At 48.0% G+C, this 19819-nt stretch overlaps 1 protein-coding gene and 1 long non-coding RNA gene across 6 annotated transcripts in view; one reads left to right on the top strand and one right to left on the bottom strand.

Moving 5' to 3' along the window:
- PEBP4 (phosphatidylethanolamine binding protein 4) overlaps window positions 1-19819 on the top strand; it is a 236366-nt gene that overhangs the window by 117426 nt on the left and 99121 nt on the right. The gene's annotated exons all lie outside the window — the stretch shown is intronic.
- The window catches only part of LOC131999112 (uncharacterized), a 90368-nt gene that overhangs the window by 7633 nt on the left and 62916 nt on the right, over window positions 1-19819 (bottom strand). For 2 of the 3 annotated variants that reach the window (XR_009399022.1, XR_009399021.1), the window contains 3 exons: window positions 10185-10341; window positions 9846-9999; window positions 8823-9153 (listed from right to left, as the gene is read on the bottom strand). This is a non-coding gene — a long non-coding RNA (uncharacterized LOC131999112). Of the gene's footprint in view, window positions 1-8822; window positions 9154-9845; window positions 10000-10184; window positions 10342-19819 lie in introns of those variants that run through there. The other variant, XR_009399024.1, reaches the window with a different exon arrangement.

Genomic DNA, 19819 nt, shown 5'->3' with positions numbered 1-19819 from the left:
TAAGTGGTTTGGGGGATAGAGTGGAGATGAACATCACTCCCAAGGACAGAGGTAATGTACTTCTTTCTGTCTGGGGGCATGGTTCCCCAAGATCCCCTTCTCTATGTGGCTTTTGCAACTGTCCATTATCACCAGCACATGCCATCTGTACTTGGTCTGAGCCCAAGGCAAGGGCTGAGCAAACACTATACACCCCCACCGTATGTGCCATTTGCATCACATCTCCTTTCTGCAGTGGCCCAGTCTTGGCCACTCCTGGGTCATAATGGATAGAGACTGGGAGCCCCCAGCCAGCATGTTCCTTCTCAGGAAGGACCGGAGTTGGGATGTTCTGGAATTGGTGCCATGCCTCATATCTGGCTTTGGTGGGTCTAAGCTCTCTTCCACTCTAGCCTTCTCCTTTCCAAGAAAGAGGGCTGAGAATCACAGTGAGGTATCTTCTATTACCTTTGGGTGACAGCCAAATGAGGGGCTCTGGGGTGGTGTGGGAAGAGGACCAGATATCTCAGGACAGGGTGACAAGGATGCCTGTGTTGGGTTAACTAAGGTTACCAAATCTTCTCCCAAAATGGGATTTAGCATTTTTAAAAGTTGGAGCCCCTACCTTCTAAGAGCCCCCATTTCACCTTTTCCACCCTAGAGCAGGAGGTGTTGAGAGGAGGAGGGATTGGCCTAGGTCACGTGGCATTCTGAGGACAGGGAGAAAGGGGATCCCCTGGACCCAACCAAGGATGGAGGTCTGCATAGGAGAAGGGCATTGAGCTCAACTTAAAGGGCATTTCTCCTGGCCTTTTTTGCCCCTTTTGCTATGTTCTTCCCTACCCCAGCCCCTGCAGTCCGAGCCAGTATGTCCCAGCTCGTGCCGACCATGTCATTCATTCCTGTATCCGTTCCACACCTGGCCAGACGTCATGCCAGATCCTGAGGATAACCAGGTATCTTGCCCAGAGGAGCCCGTAGTTTGGTCAGAAGATAGAATCCTAAAGAAATGATGTCTAGGGTAGGACAGGACAGTGAGTGGGGCCTTACGGGGGGGCAGGCGGGCAGAATGAATCTGGGTGGAATAATATTTAGGATGGATTCTAACCTTAAGTTTGGCAAAGCACTTCCCCCAATTGATAGCTAGATACAGAACGGACCAGCCCCCTGATACATGTAGACACGTAGAATGGCAGGACTGGAAGAAGCCCTACAGTTTCCCCTACAACTTCCCCACCAAGTGATGCTGAACTTATTCTTCTCCCCCACCCTACCCTTACTCCCCAGCAGCCCATTCCACATCTGCTCAGCTCTGACTCTTGAGAAGTCCTCATCTGGGCCCAGTTAAAATCTGTCCCGCCACCCCTTCCACCAAGAAGCCTGCTTCTACCCTTCAAGAAAGAGAAGGCTTGTGTGGGGCATTCGTGAGGACCAGACAGGGAGAAGATGACAGGCAGGCGCCAGGGAGTCCCAGGGCTGGAATTCCCTCCCCACCGCTGTCCTCATCCCTGGACACTGGTCATCCCGGCTTCTCATGACTCTTACCTACATACGACCCCTGATGTCTAACCTTCCCTGTTAAAGAACCCAGGTCAGAGTGCTGAGGGCAAATAGGATTGGCCCAGCCCAGTTTTTCTCATGCTAGGTAGACTGTAGCTGGTTTATGGACTGCCTGCCCGGGCCAAATGCCCACTTTGGTCAGTCAAGAACAAGGGTTGAATGCAGAGAAGGAATTGAGGTCAGGTTTCAGATAGGCCGGCCTCCTGCTGTAGGCAAGGCAGCAGCTCTGCCACTGGGTTAGGGGCAGACCCATAGAACCCTCTTTGCTGGAAAGGACTTCTCCCTCTCTGAACACCCAGAGCCAGCATCATCCCCCATCAGAGCTAATTTTCGAAATTAAATAGAGTAGAGAAGGTAGAATGCGGTTAAGTGAAAGAGGAGAAAAAAGCATAGCGGAACTCTATTGGGATACTTGAAATTCTCTCACCAGACAAAGCCTCAAGATTTGAGATTTCCTTGTGGCATGGCCTCATCGTGGTTTACAGTAACTTCCTTTTTTCTAAGCTGAAAAATGCCTACTTTATACAGCGTCAGTGTCTGTGGGGCATTTTGGGGCCTCATCTTGGTTTTCCTTCTGTAATTATGTCTGGGACAATATGAACACTAGAGTTAATGATTTCTGTAGTATTGTTTGTCCTTTCCTACCCGCCTCAGTAAGGACTCTGCCAAGAATCAGCACCTTTGTAGCTTCAAATGAGGAGGATTTGAGATAACTTGTTCTGAAGATGGGGAAGCCAAGGCCTGGCGTGAAGGGGTTGCTAGAAAGGTCGCTTCGAAGTGGCCCTGGGAGAGGCAAGAGGCATGGGGAGGCACAGCTCCGGCTGGGGCTCCTGTGAGTGTCTTTTCTTTTCCCTTCACAATATCGCCCTCACCTTGATTCAGCATCCAGGCTCTTCAGGCTTCCCAGACAACTCAGGAGTGGCCCTTGTCAGAAGCTAAAGTCATTGCTTAAGAGTGTTTCTGATAAACATGTTATGTTTGAGGGCAAAGCTAGGGAAAGAGGAAGGCCGCCATTCAGCCACAAAATATCCACTCGAGACCAGGCCCAACCAGACCCATTTTTTTTTCCCTCTTTTCCAGATGGTTCTGGTCATGGATTGACCATACAGCAGGTCATTGAGAACTCAGGTGTGCCCCAGGCTCCCCTGGGCTTTATTTCTCTTGTTTTAATTCCTGCCATTAAGAAACGTTTTTAGCAAAGCATGTGCCTGACACTTAGATGGGGCCACTAGTTGCCTAGGAAACTGTCCATTCTACACATGTTCCCCTTCCTGGCATCATTTGGATCCAGCTGCCTCGATTGGCCTTCTCCCTTGGTCCTACTCTGACCCACTCCCCCACTATTATTATGCCAGCCGAGTAGCTCCTAACGAGGACTGGCTGTTTAATTTGTGGGGCCCAGGGCAGAACGAAATCATAGGACCCCTAGACAAAAAATCACTGAGAATTTCAAGATGGCAGCAACAGAGCATTAAAGCAAGCACTGCCCGTCTAAGGGCCACACGGGTTCTGGGCCCTACACACACTGGCTGTGACTCTTAGGGCTGTTGCCATCCTGGCTGGTGACAGAGGCAAGCTCTTTCTGCTTTATCGGCCTAACTTTGCAAAGCTCCACAGGCTCAACCCTGAGATTTTTGAAGCCCCCCCTTGTGGAACTTTACTTGCATGGGCTCATAATTATAGGAATCAAGAAATGACTTTTTGTTAACCATTTTTACTCTTTTTGGAACATACGCATAATATTTCTTACGTCCTTCAGAATTGGCACCTTGGGTCAAAATGAACCACTGTCCGCCCGGCTGGGAATGCCAGCCACTCTGGCCACAGTATCCAGAGACTTCTAATGGCCCTATTCTCCTCTCTGCTATCAGGCCTTAAGGATCTGGTCCCAAAAGTCACTATCTACCCAAAGAGCCACTGTGAATTGATAGCCCACGGGTTTGTCCAAAACCGTTATGTTTTGTTTATGTTTTCAGACCTGTCTCACCTCTTGAGTAATGACGTAGATGAGTTTCCGGCTCACTGTGTAGGTTGGCACTTCCTCCTATCTCTACGAGCTGCTTCTTTTTCAAGTATCAAGGGTTGCCTCCTGGGGTGCCTGGGTGTCTCAGTCCGTTAAGTCCGACTCTTGACTTCAGCTGATAGCAGGATTGTGAGATCGAGCCCCATGTGGCACACTGGGTGTAGAGCCTGCTTAGGATTCTCTCTGACCCTCGGGGCGCCTGGGTAGCTCAGTCAGTTAAGTGTCTGCCTTCGGCTCAGATCAAGATCCCAGGGGCCTGGGATCGAGCCCCGCTTCTGTCTCCCTGCTCCGTGGGGAGCCTGCTCTCCCTCTCCTCCCTCTCCTGTTCTCTCTCACTACCTGTCTCTTTCTCTCTCTCTCTCTCTCAAATAAAATCTTAAAAAAAAAAAAAAAGTTCTGTCTGTCCCTCACCTTCTGCCCCTACCCTACACCCCATCCCCAAGCGTGCTCTCTCTCACCAAAAACAACAACAATAACACCAGAGCTCCCTCTAATCCTGCCTTCCAGGATTTGATGACCAAGACTGTGTTTTAACATTCGTACTCTTAGTGACTTGAAATACTTTGATCGTGCCGCATCTCCTCCTGGCTTCATCCTGCCCCCTGCATTTGACTATTTTAGCCTTTCTGCAGCCCTGTGAAAGTGAAGACATTGCCTCCAAGCACACATGAGGGCTCTACACAAAGGCAGTGCATTAATTTATTCGTATTTCCTTCCGGTTGAGTCCAACCTTCTGTTGTCCTTCCAGGTCACAGCAGCCCCTTGGTGTCTGTAGGGAATGATCTGTAGCGACTGTGAGATCCTTTCCCGAGTTGTCTTCCCAGGAGTCCCCAGAATTCTTCCTGCCAGGGCCCAGCCTGGCTTCAGCCAGCCCAGGAGCTGGTCAGCCCGCATCTCTGCCCTCCCTCATTCATCGGGGCTAGCCTGGATCTAGCCCCATCACATGACCATTTCACCTGCCAAAGGAGTCCCTGATCACCCAATTACCTGGGAGTTTCATTGTAAACTTCCTCTCCCACAGGATTTACATAGAGGTGTAGAACAGAAGTCCTAGAACTGAGCCCCCAAAGAATGTAATCTGTAAGTGAATGGAGAGAGAGAGCATTTTGTTGCGTGTTTGTGGCTCTCTCTACGTTTATTCCTGTGAATGGCAAACTATTTGGCCCCAAAGGTCTTAATTTTGAAAATAGACTTGTCACAAGCTTTTGAAAGACTAAATACAGTTTCCTTTCCTGCCATTTTTTTTTTTTTAGCCCCTTAAAAAACTATAACAGATTAACAAAGCACTTAAGAGCCCCAGTTCTGGGATTGGAACTGGATTTGATTTTTGCCTTTGCCACTTACGAATCGTGTGCCTTGGGGCACATTAGCCAATTATCCTCGGTCTCAGTGTTTTCATCTTTAAAATGGAAATAATAATGCTGAGCTTGTCTGTTGACTCTAGAATTAAATGAAGCAAGAGATTTAAAATGGTTGGCGTATAATAAGGCTCAATTAATGGTAGCTATTATTTGCTTGTTAATCTTTTATTACTAATTGCATCAGTCTGTGTATATATCTAGGGTTCACTTTTTATGGACAGGCCACTTTTTATTTGCTTAAAGGTGAAGTCCTTGGCTATTAGTACCACTAGTTAGATATTTCACTCACACATTCAGAATACATATTTATGGTCGGCCTCGTAGATTTAGAGGACACTAAGAGCCCGCCACCATGCCCTGACTGGCGGGGGGAGGCTCACAAGGAGGTAGTAGAAGCAAACACACCAGCAATCAATATGATTTAATTCATCGTTTACACAGACCTTCTCTCAAGGAACAGATTCATGTTCTCTCCCCTTAAGTCTTTAGCTGAAGGAGAAAATGTGGATTTTCCTAAGTCTAGAATCTTCTGAATAGGCAGGAATAGTTCAACACCCTCCCCTTTTCCAATTTCTAAATAGGAGAACCCAGGTTTTGGGGGGAACCCGTCCAGCCAACAGTGCCACATTTTCATTCATGCTTACGTATTTCAAAAATTCTTAGGTAAAGGCCCATCCGTGTCTATGATTCAGTGAGTCTGGTTTTAAAGCAGCTCTAGAACTTTCCAACCAGTTTAAAGAGCAACAAAATGCTCTCTTTCCCAGTTTAAAGGGAAAACCTACTCAGTACCTGAGAATTGTTTTGCACTGTGATCATCATCAGAGGATGGTTCCCTGATTCTCCACCTGAGCTTTTCCAGGATCTTTTAAAAATCATTTAATGGGCTTCAAGAAAAGAATAGAGTCCACACACACACACACACACACAGTTTTCCCCAACAAATGTCTTCTTTGCAGCTGACCAGTCCTGTTCTGTGGGTTTCTTTCAAATCAAAACACTTCCTTGAAATTGGAAGAAGCCCTAGAAATCACATGGCTGTGTTCCTTTCCTTGTTTCTCCATCAAATTCACTTCTAAAAACTCCACAGTGCCTTCTTCCTTGGCCATTCCCATGGGGGCTCAGGCAAGGGCAAGAGGTGAGACTATTCTTTAGTTCCAGAGGATGAATCTGGACACTTGGCGCTGAGCCGCACTCATGGACAAGCTGGGTGGTGGGAAGGCAGGCACCAGAACAAAGACCCCCAAGGTTGTTGTATTCGTTGTGATGCCTTAACATCCCCCAAAGAGAAGGATCCTTCACACACTGTGCTTACAAATCAGAGTGCTTGGAACCCGCAAGTGTTTGTTTGGGGGCTTTTAATGGCACCCGTGTTTCACAGTCCACATCTCAGTTGCCTTTTATACTTCTAACCCTGCAGCAGACGAATTCTTAATATTTTGCAGGACCCCCTCATTCTCCTAACAGCCCTTTCAACCAGAGATTGTGATGAACCCCTCCCATTTTGTTTGTGGAGAGAGGCCCAGACACAGCCAGTCGCCCACCTCGCAACCTCTACCTCCCACCAGCCCTTTGTGATTCCCCAGCATTTCTTCTAGGCCTGGACCCACTCTCGCTCCTTGGAGCAGGACATGCCTGGCCCTTCTACAATGTCTCGGTCTCTTCCTCAGGGCCCCACTTCTTCCCAGCCAGCTCCTACTCTTTGGGTAGCCCAACCAGAGGCCCACCCGTCTCCACTGGGGCCAGATCCCCCAGTGGCCACCACCAGCTCCAAAAGGCTGAGCCACCAGCCCAGCCACTCACCCCCATCTGGCTGGGCTTGGTCACCCCAAACAAGTGTGAAAATGCCACCTTTGCAGGCCGAAATCCGAAAGAAATTGGAAACCTGCTGTTAGCTTCATTCCCACTCTCTTCTCATGTTTGCTGTTATTTTTTAACACTTTTTTTTTCTCATAAAAGCACTATCCTCTTCCCCAGAGCTTGCCTGTAGCGAAGGCATGGTCTGTACAACTGTAATTATTTCAGAGAACAGATGGAGTGAGGAGCAGAAAGTCTGTTAATAGTAATAGAAATGCTACATGTTAACCTGGACAGCACATGATGACAGTCCCATGACTACCCGTTCTGTTCCCACCAGCTGGGCCACCAAAGTAGGAATGAGATATTCACAAACACAGCCATCAGCCACGTAGCCACCTAAAGTTAGAACTCAAATTCCTTCACACTAGGGGCCTTGGCGACTGCTTAGGCCGAGAGCAGAGGAGGCCAAGCCACAGCCCGGCGCCAGGCCTGGCAGAATGGCCCCAGCTCTGTTTCCGCTGCCAAGGCTTCCTAGGTCAGCTGAGGCCCAGGCCTGGCTTTTAGGCAAATGCTGCCTTCGCCGACCCTAGCCAGGAGCCGATCCAGCCGGCTCTTGAGAGGAAGCATCAGGTCTGGCTCAGCTGATCTGACGTCCTGGTGGGTATGGGTGCGTGAGAGGCCTGGCTCCGGAACCAGAGATATCAGCTTCCCCAGGCTGAGGCTGGGAGACAAAGGTGAAAGCTCCACAGGAAGTGACACCGTGTCAGGGCCAGTACAAAGGGCTTATGGAGAAATCTTTTCAGAAATCTTTTCCTCCTTCTAGCTCATGAAGAATAAACAGTGTCCCACCCTGGCACAGGAAATGGGTCCATGTATTTCAACAAATCTTTCTTGACCACCTACTATTTGCAAGAATCTATGCTAAACACTTCAGGAACAACCAAAACACACTAGTCCCTAGCTTCGAGTAAATCCTAATCTAGTAAGAGGGGCCAAGAGAAGCCCGCCTAGAGCCAGCTCCATAGCGGACCGTGATAAACGTCCCTCACAAAGGTACAAACAAAATGGTCCTGGAGTTCAGACACTATAAGGACATCTTGTCTGGTTCAAGGGGCTCAGAAGAAGTCTTCCTAGAGGAGATGGGTAGCACTTGAGAAGTGTCTTGAAGAATGGGAAGGATTTTCTGATAGGCAGAGAGACCAATGTAAATAAAGACACCGGAGCTGGGAAGCAAGAGCAAGAGGCACAGGGCATCCCCAGGCTTCATGGGCACATGTGGTGCTGTGGTGGGCTGGGCCAGGCAGGTGACTCGAGAGCAAGCTATAGAAGGCCTCAAGCGCCAGGTTACACGCTTCATATTGAAGTCACGAATCTGTGACAGTTCCTTAGATTATCGCTCGGTCCTGTGCTGGCCAGAGCCAATTCCAGGCTGCTCTTTCCAACTCTGCGTTCTGTGGCCTCCCGTCGGTAACCGGGATGCTTGGATGGACTGCGGTGGGAATATTTACCCACGGAAATGTGGGAGCATTACCAACCAAGCTTTGTTTTCAGTTGTTAGTTTTCCCGACAACTGGTTTACCAAGTCAGTCGCAAATGAGTAGCGGGGTAAGAAGGCCAGTGAGGAGACTGTTGAAATATTAGAGGCAGGAGCAAGTCTAGACGCACTCTCGGGTGCCAGAGAGAATGGGGAGAGGGGAGGGGAGGGGAGGGTCTCGAGAGACCCTAAACTTGGGAATCAAAAAGAACTGGGCATGGCTGAAGAGGGAAGAGCCAAAAGATGATTCACGGTTTGAATTTGGTGGCTGACAAAATGACAGTCCATTCGCAGAAATAGGGTTAGGGTTAGGGTTAGGGTGAGCTGGTTAGCGGCGTAGACGTGAGTGTAGCTTTGGAGGTGGGGATACCCACCTGACAACTGATTAGATTGAAGAAATGACCCACACTCCTCGCCGATTTGAGCTCTGCTTTCCCATTCCCTTCCTTCCGCCCCTCCTCCCTCCCATGCCATGTGGATTCTACCTCAATTCATCACTCGATATGCTGTGATTTCTCTGCCTGCTTGGCTGCTTGTAAGACGTTGAAATTTAAAGAAGTCCCTCAGCTTTATTAAGACGGAAGAGTTGCAGTAGATCAGAGCACAGGCTTTGGCAGGTGGAGAGAGTACGGTGAACCCACGAGGACTTGAACCCACCGCTCGGCCGCCGGTGCCCCTGTGGCACACAGCCAGAATCCTGGGAGCCAGGAGAATTTCCCTCCCCCAGCCATCTTGAGCAGGCAGATGCTGTGGAGGGACCGTCATCCCCAGAGGACTGGGCAGCGCAGTGGCAGAAGGCATTGATTCAGAAAGGCTGGGACATGTTGCCAACAAGTACATCTTTGTAGTATGTGTGTTCTAGATTGTACGAGTGTCCAGAGACCTGGGCAGGGAGGCATCTGCAACATGCAGTAAATACCGTCTTGGTATAGATAGGAATCAACCCTGAATCTATTCCTCTGCCTTCTGACGTGTGTCTGCCCTTCTATGAAGGGAGGAGAGGGTATAACTGAGAGACCAGGGCCATGGTTTTGCATCCCAGAGAAGCCATTCACTTGTTTGAAGTGCCTGGCATTTCTTGATCCCTCGGCATGTGTAGGACACTATTCTGAGCCGTTTATTAGCTTGCTCAATGTGTGTAACAATCCAAGAGAAAAGCACTATTATTATTACTCTTTCTGCTTTATCGATAATGAACTTGAGGCCCAGAGAGTTGAGGCAACATGCCCAGGGTTACACAACGACCAAGTAGGATTCACATCACTGAAGTATATTGCCTCAGACAGATCCTTGAATCCTTTTGAGCCTTGGGCTTCTTGTGTTTTGTTTTGTTTTGTTTTTCCAATGGTAGACTCAGAATGCTAATCTCTAGAGAAGTTTCACCTGCAGTGGTCCCACTTCCAGTAATGTGATTCTGTTCACACCAAATTATGGTCTTGGCTGACTGGGACCCAAGTCCCCTGCAACCTCTGGCCCCAGCACTCAGCCCTTGCCCAATCATCCTTTATTCCTCCTTCCCAACCCCCACCCCCAGCAGGAAGCCTTTCCCTCACCCTGGCCCCATTTTACATGGAAGTATTTTGTCCCTCACCTGTGTTCCCATAGCCGGCGTGTCACAATGTGCTGTAGTTTGTTTACATGTCTGTCTCCTTGTCACTTTGTGAACCATTCAAGGGCATCTTTGTACAGACAGTGTAGGATGTAGATCCAGGCAGCTGAACCAGTTGAAGGAAAGGATCTTTAGCCTGAACAAGAGGTATTTGTGAAGCTGCGATCACTGCCTTCAAAGGTCTGAAATGCTGCCATGTGCAAGGACAGGACTCGTTCCGTGCAGTTCTCGGAGAAAGAACAGGATCAAGCATGAGTCTTAAGAGACAACTTGGGGGCCCCATGAGACAGAGCCCTCTCTGACAAGCTGAGCTGTACTTACATGAGTCACATCCCCAGAGAGTGAGGGACCCCCATCCTCGGGAGCACCACGTTGATGCTGGGCGGTTGCTGGCTATGTTTGCTGTAAGGGAAACTCTGCCGCCATTGCCTCCCAATAGTTCAAGGTTCTGGAATCAGTCCCATTCCCATCTCCAGGGCTGTGGAGAGAGTGAGAGTTAGAGAGAAGGAGTGCTGCATCTGTGCATGCCCCAGTGACCCCCAGAGTAGATTAGAGATGCCAAGCAGCTCTGTCTCGCTGGTTCCAGGCAGCTGGAGATGGGCCTTTTGGAGGAAGTCTTCTGCCTGCCAAGGTAACTGCTACACCAGGATCCACACGGAGCAAACACTGAGGCTGTTTGTTCACAGTAACAAAACCTGACCCAGGGACCTTGCTTCGCAGTCTTAAAAACACTTTCATGTTTTGAACTCACTTTATTTCTAGAATACCCCCGTTGCACAACACATATATTATTGCCGTTTTGCAGGTTAATAAATTGCACGTGGGTAAGAGTGAATAACTTGCTCTAAACACATACGTGGAACAGCTACGGCTAGAACCCAGGTCCTGTGTCATTAACCTGAGTTATCGCACACAACATCCAGATGACTTTCTGAAGATCCGCCGCTGACACTCTTAAAACCAACATAGAAAACAGATGTGTGTGTCAGGTAGGAATGTGTTTGCGTCCAAGGAAAAAAATTCCGTACCACAGGAACTTAGTGGGTATATTTATTTCATGCAACACGTTGAGGGGCTGGCAGTCCCAGGCAGATTCGACAGCTCAAGGATCCAGATTCTTTCCATTTTTGTTTCACCATCCTTACCATACAGGACTTTAGCCTCATGCTTGTCCCCTCTTTGTCACAGGATGGCTGCTACCCATCCAACATCACATCCACATTCCAGGCGGGAAGGAAGGGGAATGGATGGAGACCAAAGGTGACAAGGGTTTTCTTCTAGTGAGCCTGTGCCTTTTATTCAGGAAGATATCCCTTCCCAAGGACTTTCTCTTATGCCTTCTTGGTCAGAACATAACCCCCACTTGGTGAAACAAACACTGGGAAGTCCAGTGTTGTAGCTTTCCAGCCTCTACAGGAGAGGAAGGCAGGCAGGGACAGCTGATCCATACTGAAGACACAACATCTTTTCCAAATGGTGTCAAAGCATGACATGAGCCCCAGTTCCCAGGCTGAGGTGCCTCTGTGCACAAAGCTCAGGAAGTGTCTTTGTCAGCAGCAATGGAGAGAAAGCTTGTCCCTCTGGACTCCAGCATGAAATGTGAGCCAGTCCTGAGGGATGAAAGGCTTTAGGCTCAAGGGGCAACACCCAGACTGCATCCTGGCGGGGCCATCAGCCCTGGTGAGGAACAGCTGTTACACTCAGCCTCCCCCAGGAAGAAGGCTCTTAACTAGATTTCCCATACAGAACTTTGTGGGGGAGGTTCAAACACAACCAACCCACCATGGGCTAAATTTGTATTCCAACCAACATCATAATGAATAGTGGGAGCAGAGGGTGACTGGTGTTTGTGACTTCAGCTTCTCCATTTGGTGCCTGAGCCCCTTAATCTGCGGGGTCCCGGGCACAAGGGACTCCAGCAGGTCGGGGGTAGCTGTCCTCTTTATTTAGGGGGCACACACTCTTCTCTGAGAGTGCACTAAAGTAAGAGACCAGAAGCCAGGCTTTTAGTCAGTGGCAGATTTGGTCAGGGACACCAGACTTGAGGGCTGGAGTTCTTGCCCCTAACTCTACTGTAGTGTCACCTGGGAAACTTCCACATTGACGCCAGTGCCTCGGCCCCACTCCAGACCCCTTAGGTCAAGAGTCCAGCCTTGGTTGGTAGCTTGAAAAGCTCCCCTAGTGATTCTACTCTTCCCTCGGGTAAGAAATCCTGCCTTGGAGAATATGGCCCTCCACTCAACTTGACCGTGAAACTTCATCGTATCAGGTCAGCTCAATCTCCTGTTCAAGGACAAGTGAGTGCTATAGGCAGCTAGCCACATCCATAATCATATCTGGGAATGAGGAAGATGCAGTGCTGCTTGGTCCCCAGTATGCTGTAGGCTCCTGTGGGTTTGCTAGATATCTGAGTCAAGGAGTTAAAGGCCCTGCTCTAAGATGTACCTGGGATTTGTTTTAATCAGGTGTGGTAAGGCATGGAAATGATGGTCATGAGGGAAGGAGTTTGTACTCAAGGATCCCTACAGACAGGAGTCAGCACATCACAGAGGTGTGCCTGGTTCTCGCATTATTCGCGCAAGCGTCCAGCTCCCCATTAGACCACTATCTCCTCAGAGGCAGAGGCCATGTCTCTCTTACCTGTTATCCTCTGCCCCTCTCATGGTACTTAGTACATAAATGATTAGTCAATGGTTTCCAAATGAATGAATGAATGAATGAACCAACCAACCAACCAACCAACCAACCAACGAACCATTGAACCATCTAGGCCAGGTACAATATTTGTTTCATTTCTTCATTCAAAAACATCTATTGCCTGTCTTCTATGCACCACATGCTGTAATCAACAGGGTATATAATGGTGAGCAGAAGCAGACACCATTCCTGCTGCCAGGGAGGGTAGAATCTGGTGGGGGACGCACACATAAATCAAAACTCATGCCAATGAATGGATTATTGACTGTAAGCTGAGATGAAATGTGTGAGGGGAAGAAACGTGAGCGTGTTTAACAAAGGACCTTAACGTGGGACGGGGGGACAGGGGACCCTTCTCTAGAGAAGTCACCCTGAACTGAGCTCTGAAGAATGACTAGTTCACTGGATTGAAGGGGGTGGTCTGGAGTAAGGAACCTTCCAGACAGGGAGCAGGGCAGACCCTAGCAATGGGAAGGCCTGTAAGTGCAAGGGACACGTGCACACAGTGACAAGGAGAGGTGGGCAGGGGGCAGATTATTCAAGGCCTTAGAGAACACTGTGAGGAGGCATGGAAAGCCAGTGAAGGATTTTAAACACCAGGATAACATGATCTTACTTGTGTTTTGAAAAGATATTCTGGATCCAGGTGGAAAATTGATTAGGGAGTCAGAGTAAATATGAAGAAACATGTCAGGAGGCTGTTAAAATAGACAAAACGAAAGATGATGGCATCCAGGGTGGACGTGGCAGGCGCGGCGGGGCGTGGGAATTGGCGGACTTGAGAGACTCTTGGGAGGCAGAATTGACAAGACTGCTGTGGACTGGAACTTGACTCCTGGGCTTCTGGTTTACAAGAGCAGATGGGGCTGCCTTCATTCATGGAAACAGAATACTGTTGCTGGGCAGGACTAACATGAGGTGTTCCTCTCCTTTCCATGGGGAGAGGAGAAGTGGGTTGTGGGGCACAGGCTCTGGAGCTCAGAAGAGAGCCGGGGGCAGGAGGATAAAGGTGCCTGTGCTTGGAGGCTCCTGAGAAGGCAGGAGGAGTAACATGAAGAGAGCCTAGGCTCCAGCCATGAGCAAAACCAGCCATGAGAGAATGGGCTGGAATCCCAGAAGGCATTTTAATAAAGAAGAGGTAACCTGCCTTGGGAAGCGCAGTGGGGAGAGACACCAGGTCTGATGACGACTGGAAAGTACCCGTTGGAGTTGGTGACAAAGGCCTATAGCAGAACTGAGGGCACAGAGCAAGTTAAAAAGTCAATGGGATGAAAGTACAGCACAGGGAATACAGTCACCACTGTCGTAATGTCGCTGTATGGGGACAGATGGTGACAACACTTCCCGTGGCAAACACTGAGTAACGTATAGAACTGTTGAATCACTATGTTGTATACCTGAAAACTACAGCTCTGTGTGTCAACTACACTTCGATATTTTTTTTATAAAGAGTAAATGGAGGCGCCTGGGTGACTCCATTGGTTAAGCGTCTGCCTTTCAGCTCAGGTTAGGATCTCAGGGTCCTGGAATCGAGCCCCGCCTCAGGCTCCTTGCTCAGCAGGAAGCCTGCTTCTCCCTCTCCCTCTGCCTGCTACCCTCCCTGCTTGTGCTTTGTCTGCCAAACAAAATAAATAAAATAAAAAAAAATAGGAAGAGTAAACAGGAAGTAAGGAAAAGGAGATGGTGTGTGCAGTTTACCTGTGAAGCTGGGAGCAGGCAAGTGCAGGGGGTCTAGCCGGTGGACAGGGAGGGGGAGACCATCCCCCGTGGTCAGGAGGCCCCCTGAGGTCAAAGACTAGTCCTGAGAGTTGAAGAAGCAAGCTGAACAGAGAGGAGATTGTGGCCAGAATTCGTGCAAATTTTGGAGGTGGAGCAGTTTCAGATGACAAAGGTCGGGGTGTGACTGTTGACGGTTGAGGCAGAGAAAGAGAAGATGGCCTGAGAGGTTGGGGTACAGGCACCAGAGCGGCCCCTGATGCCGGATGGGTATCCCACACGTGTGCCAAAGTCACTGGGACGACGGCAGGACAGAGGGAAGAAGAAGACTGAGCAAGTGCAACCGTGAGATCTTAGGGGACAGCAAACAGACCAGAGAGAGGACATAGGATTGCATGGCCTGAGCCACAAAGAAAAACATGGCGACAGGGAACAATGCCACCTCCTGGCCTGCTGACCTTGGGGTTTGTGGGGCAGGAGAGAACACACACAAGCTCTGGGGAGTGCTCAAGGGATGGGGCCCTTCAAGGGAGATCCAGGCAAAGGAAGAGAAGTAGAGCGATTCCTAGAGAAACAGAGGACGGAGGGGAGATGCGTGTTCCTCAGTGGCATTTCTGCAGGGCAGAGTGGATGTGTCTGGAGGTGGAGGGGGAATGAGGACAGGCTCTGAGGCAACAAACAGAGCATTTGGGGCCTGAGAGGGCGGCGGAGGACCAGCGACTGCGAAAGAGGTTAGTGGAGGAGGCTTTGGCTGAAACAAACCAGGGTGGGAGGCAGGGGAGTTTGGGGGCTAAGTTTCTCTGAGGGTAGCCAGTGGGACAGTGGACAGAAGACTTGGCTCACTAGGCCTGGGGGAGTCAATGTCACTTGGTGCTTTCTGCCCACCTGGTCTGTGGTGGCTACCCGTGAGGCTGACATTTCGCTGCAGAAGAGTCAGTGTCACGGTGAACCGCAGTAAGTAGACAGCATCACAGACAGACGGTAGCTGCCGGCAGAACTCAGAGGTTCAAGGACAAGGGCGGTCTGGCTCCGACAAGCCTTCAGAGCAGACTTCAAAATTAATAGCCTCCTCTTCCCACTTTCCCTCCTTTTTTTCCCACTCTCTCCACTGTGCCCATTGCCCCAACCTCCAGCTGGGACACACCTATTAAAATTCCTTCTGGAATAATAAGAAGAAAAGTTAAAAAGGGACAAAGATTTACACACACATTTCACCAAAGATTTATGAGTAATCAGTGAGAGCATGAAAAGATGCTCAGCGTCACTGGTCATTAGGGAAACATAAATCATAAACACGGCGAGAGGCCACTTGGTACCTACTCAAATGGCCACAGTCTAAAAGCTAGACGGTAACAAGTGTTGGGGGGAAGTGGACAAATTGGATCCCTCATGCACTGCTGGTGGGGTTGAACAATGGTGTGGCCACTTTGGAAAACATTTGGGCAATTTTTAAAAATGCTAACCACAAATTTACTAGATGACCAAAAACAAACAAACAAAATTTACTGTATGACCTTGAAATTCCACTTCAGATATTTTCCCAAGACAATTGAAAACAAATATCCAGACAAAGACTTGTAGCAAAAGTCCATAACAGCGGGCTTCCTAATAGCCCAAAAGCAGGAGAACCCAAATGTCCACCAACTGGACAAATGAAATGCATACCAATATCCATACAATGGAATACTATTTGGCAACAAAAAGGGCTAAAGCAACAACATAGTTGAACCTCAAAAACGTTATGCTGAGTGCAAGAAGCCAGGCACAAAAGACCACATATTATACAATTCCATTTACACGAAATGTTCCGAAAAGGCAAAAAAGGAGATTATTGAGACAGAAAGTAGATTAGTGGTTGCTTGGAGCTGGTTGGAGAGAACAGGGAGTAACTGTAAATGGCACAAGGTTTCTTTTTGGGGTGATAAAAATGTTCTAAATTTAAATTGTGATGGTTGCACAGCTCTGTTAATTTACTAGAAATTGTTGGAATGTATGCCTAAAAGGAGTGAAGTTTGTACTATGGAAATTAGACTTCAGTATAGCTGCTTTAAAAAATTTACCTGGACAAGTCCAGATCTAACTCTGTGTTCATGTTGTCACCATCGTCTGGATGTACTGTGATTTGTTTTGTTTTGTTTCGTTTTAAGATTTTATTGATTGATTTGTTAGAGAGAGAGAGACAGAGAGAGAGAGAGAGAGAGCACAAGCAGAGGGAGCGGCAGGGAGAGAGAGAGGGAGGAAAAAGCTCCCGCGGAGCAAGGGGCCCTACGAGGGCCTTGATCCCAGATCCCAGGACCCTGGAATCATGACCAGAGCCAAAAAGCAGACACTTAACCGACTGAGCCCCCAGGCATCCCAGCACCGTGATTTGTTAACACGGGTTCCCGCGTCTTGCTCACACCCTATGCTGTGGAGCCCAAGCTCTCATCCCTCCACTGCCCTTCACCTAACTGCCCCCCCCCCCCACAAATAGAATGAGGATTCCCAGAGCTCTGCCTGCTGCAAAGGGACAAGGCCATCCCTCTTCACCTCTCAGCTAGCGAGAGAGAGACTGGAGGCTGCCATCTCCAAGATAATACTATGTGATTACTATACATTCTCTTTATTTTACTGTTTTAGTTGATTTTTAACAGGTCCCCTAGTTGACCCTCAAGCCATAGGACTTTGAACTGGGTAGGTCTGCTAATCCACAGATTTTTTTTCCCCCATCAATACAGTACATTACCTCAAATGTATTTTCTGTCGTCATTTTCTTCACTCCACTTTCTTTCCGCTGGCTTATGTTACTGTGAGAATACAGTATATAAAATACATAATGTATAAAATATGCGTCCATCGGCTGTTTATGTCAGCAGTAAGACTTCTGGTCAGCAGGAGGCTGCTAAGGTTTGGGGGAGTCCAATGTTATACATGGATACTCAACGGCTCAAGGGGGTCACCACCCCCCCAGGTTTTTTCAAAGGTCCACTGTGTGTTCGCATGGCTCAAAAACCAAAATGGTAGAACAGGCATGTACAAGAGATGGCCGTCCCGTCTCTCCATCCCATCTTCCCCGTTACTACCCTGCTTGCATCCTCTACTGGCTTTTTCAAGTATCCTCCCAGAGTTGGTTTGAGCAAATACCAGCCCCTGGAAAGGAATCTCTTATTTTTCCTTTCTTCTATAAAAGTGAGCTCCTACATACACTGTTCCGCATCTTGCCTTTTTTCATGAGATTTGTTTTGGAGAGCTTTTCATATCAGATCTTAGAGAGCTTCGTTGTCTTTAACAGCTATCAAATATTCCGTCTTGAGTATGTATCAGTGTTTACCAACCAATCCCCAACTGATGGACACTTGAGTTATTTCTGACTTGGGCTATTATTATTCATCTCTGTCTAGAGCTGAAATGAATACCTTCCATACAAATTGTTCTCATAAATGTCCAGGTATCTTTAGAAGGAAAAAAATCACAGAAATGGGGTCACGGAGCCTAGAGATAGATTGCCCCCACTTTGCCTCCCCATGGCAATGCAGGAAGGTTCTGCACAGCCTCACCAGCCAAGCATGTACTCAGACTCTTGAGATTTGCAGGATGTTTGACAAAGACATTGATTCCGTCTTGTTCCTTCAAATACAATTACTTTCTTTTTTTTTATTTTTAAACTTTGTTGTGGTTAAGAACATGAAATCTACCCTTTACCAGATTTTAAAGTATATAATACAGTATTACTAACTGCAGGCACAATGTTGCTCAGCAGATCTGTAGAACAAACTCAGCATGTGTAACTCAAACTCTGTACCCATTGGCCAGCTCCCCATAACCCTGGCAATCACTGTTTTCTGTTCTACTCATATGAGTTTGCCAATTTTAGATACCTCATATAAATTGAATCATACAATATTGGTCTTTGTGTGACTGTCCCATTTCAATTAGCGTAATGTCCTCATGGTTCATTCCTTTTGTTACAAATGACAGGAATTCCTTCTTTTAAGGGCTAAATAATACTCCTCTGTGTGTATAGACTACATTGTCTCTAGTCATTCATCCATTGATGGACATGTTGGTTTTTTTTCACATCTTGGCTATTGTGAAAAACGCTGGGATGAGCGCAGGAGTGCAGACATCTCTTGGAGGTCCCGATTTCAGTTCTTTTGGACCAATACCCAGTAGAGGGACTGTTGGCTTATTTAAGCAGGATTGATTTCATATGGTATCTAGACGCCTCAGAATCCCCTGAATGGATGTTGGAATCTGAAGGTAAGTAGACCATCTATCAGCTCATTTGCTAGAAAAAGCCAGAGAGGAGAAAGATCTAAGCCAAGATCCCCAGCCCACAGCACAACAAGCCTTCGTGAGTACCTATGGCGTACCTGGCATTTACTAGGTCGGTGTGATACCCTCAGTGAAGTGCAAAACGGTTTTGTCTGAGGCAAGGAGACATGTGGCAAGTGCAAAATCTCTGGAGACAAATTCATTGTTGAAAGTATTGATTACACGTTCTTCTCCTTAGGCTGTGCCGAGAGGATGGCCTGCCACGATCAGACATTAGTGTCATGTGTCCAGAGGCTGGCTCATCTCCTTCACTTCACCCTAGGCCAGCCTGTCTGCCCCAAGGACCAGCAGAGAACAAGCAGGGGCTTGGGTCAGACTTCAGGGGGTCTAGCTATGAGCCAAGCTCTTGAACAGCCTGTTTCTCAATTTGTCTGCTGAACATCAGCCCACCTCTGCTAAATATTTGCCAGGGAGTTTCTGTTGGCAGTTGGGGTCTTTGAAAGGGCCGAAAACCAGCTCCCTGATTGCACTGAGAGAGAAGGCTAAAGACCATCGCCACAGAAGCCCTCTCTTTCCTGCTGAGTTTTAGAAGAGGTCTGCTGTGGGTTTGCTTAGCAGGGAGGTTGTCTAGGATAAACCTCAGGATGCAACCACCTCAGAGAGCACCGTGCAACAAGAACTCACCCACCAGTCTTCCAGTTCACCACTTACAGAAGCAGACGCCAGTGTGGGAGAGCTGCAGGTGGGGGCTGGGGGGGCAGTGAACGAGGGGAATGGAAAGAAAAAGAAGCCTGCTGTAAAGAATTCCTCTGAGCATTGTCTGACCAGGAGAAAAATGAGGGTTTGGGGACGTCTTAAAGAAGCTCTTTTAAAGTATAAATCCTTTTTTTTTCCTATGTGTAAAAGCAGTGCATTTTATTCCACAAACATAGGAAAATGGAGAAAAGCACAAAGAAGAATATAGTTCATAATTACCCCATCACTTAGAGATGGTCAACATTACAGCTCTGATTTTCCTGGTCCTCTTTCTGTGGAAGGGTATATATTGGTATGATGTACATTTTTGGTTTTCTCCCCTGGTTAACAAAGACAATGAAATCATATCTTATATAAGATTTTGTAACCTATCCCTTGTTTCTACATACCTTAAAAAAAGTCTGGGAATAGACATAAAAAAATACATATGTCAATTTCATAGGCATGATGGGATTTTGTTTTATAAAATTTGCATATCTTTGATTACTACTGAAATTGAATGTTCATATGTTTGTTGATCATTTATACTTCTT

Source organism: Mustela nigripes, chromosome 1, assembly GCF_022355385.1.
Source record: "Mustela nigripes isolate SB6536 chromosome 1, MUSNIG.SB6536, whole genome shotgun sequence".
NCBI lineage: Eukaryota > Metazoa > Chordata > Mammalia > Carnivora > Mustelidae > Mustela > Mustela nigripes.
This window is presented reverse-complemented; position numbering and strand designations above follow the sequence as displayed.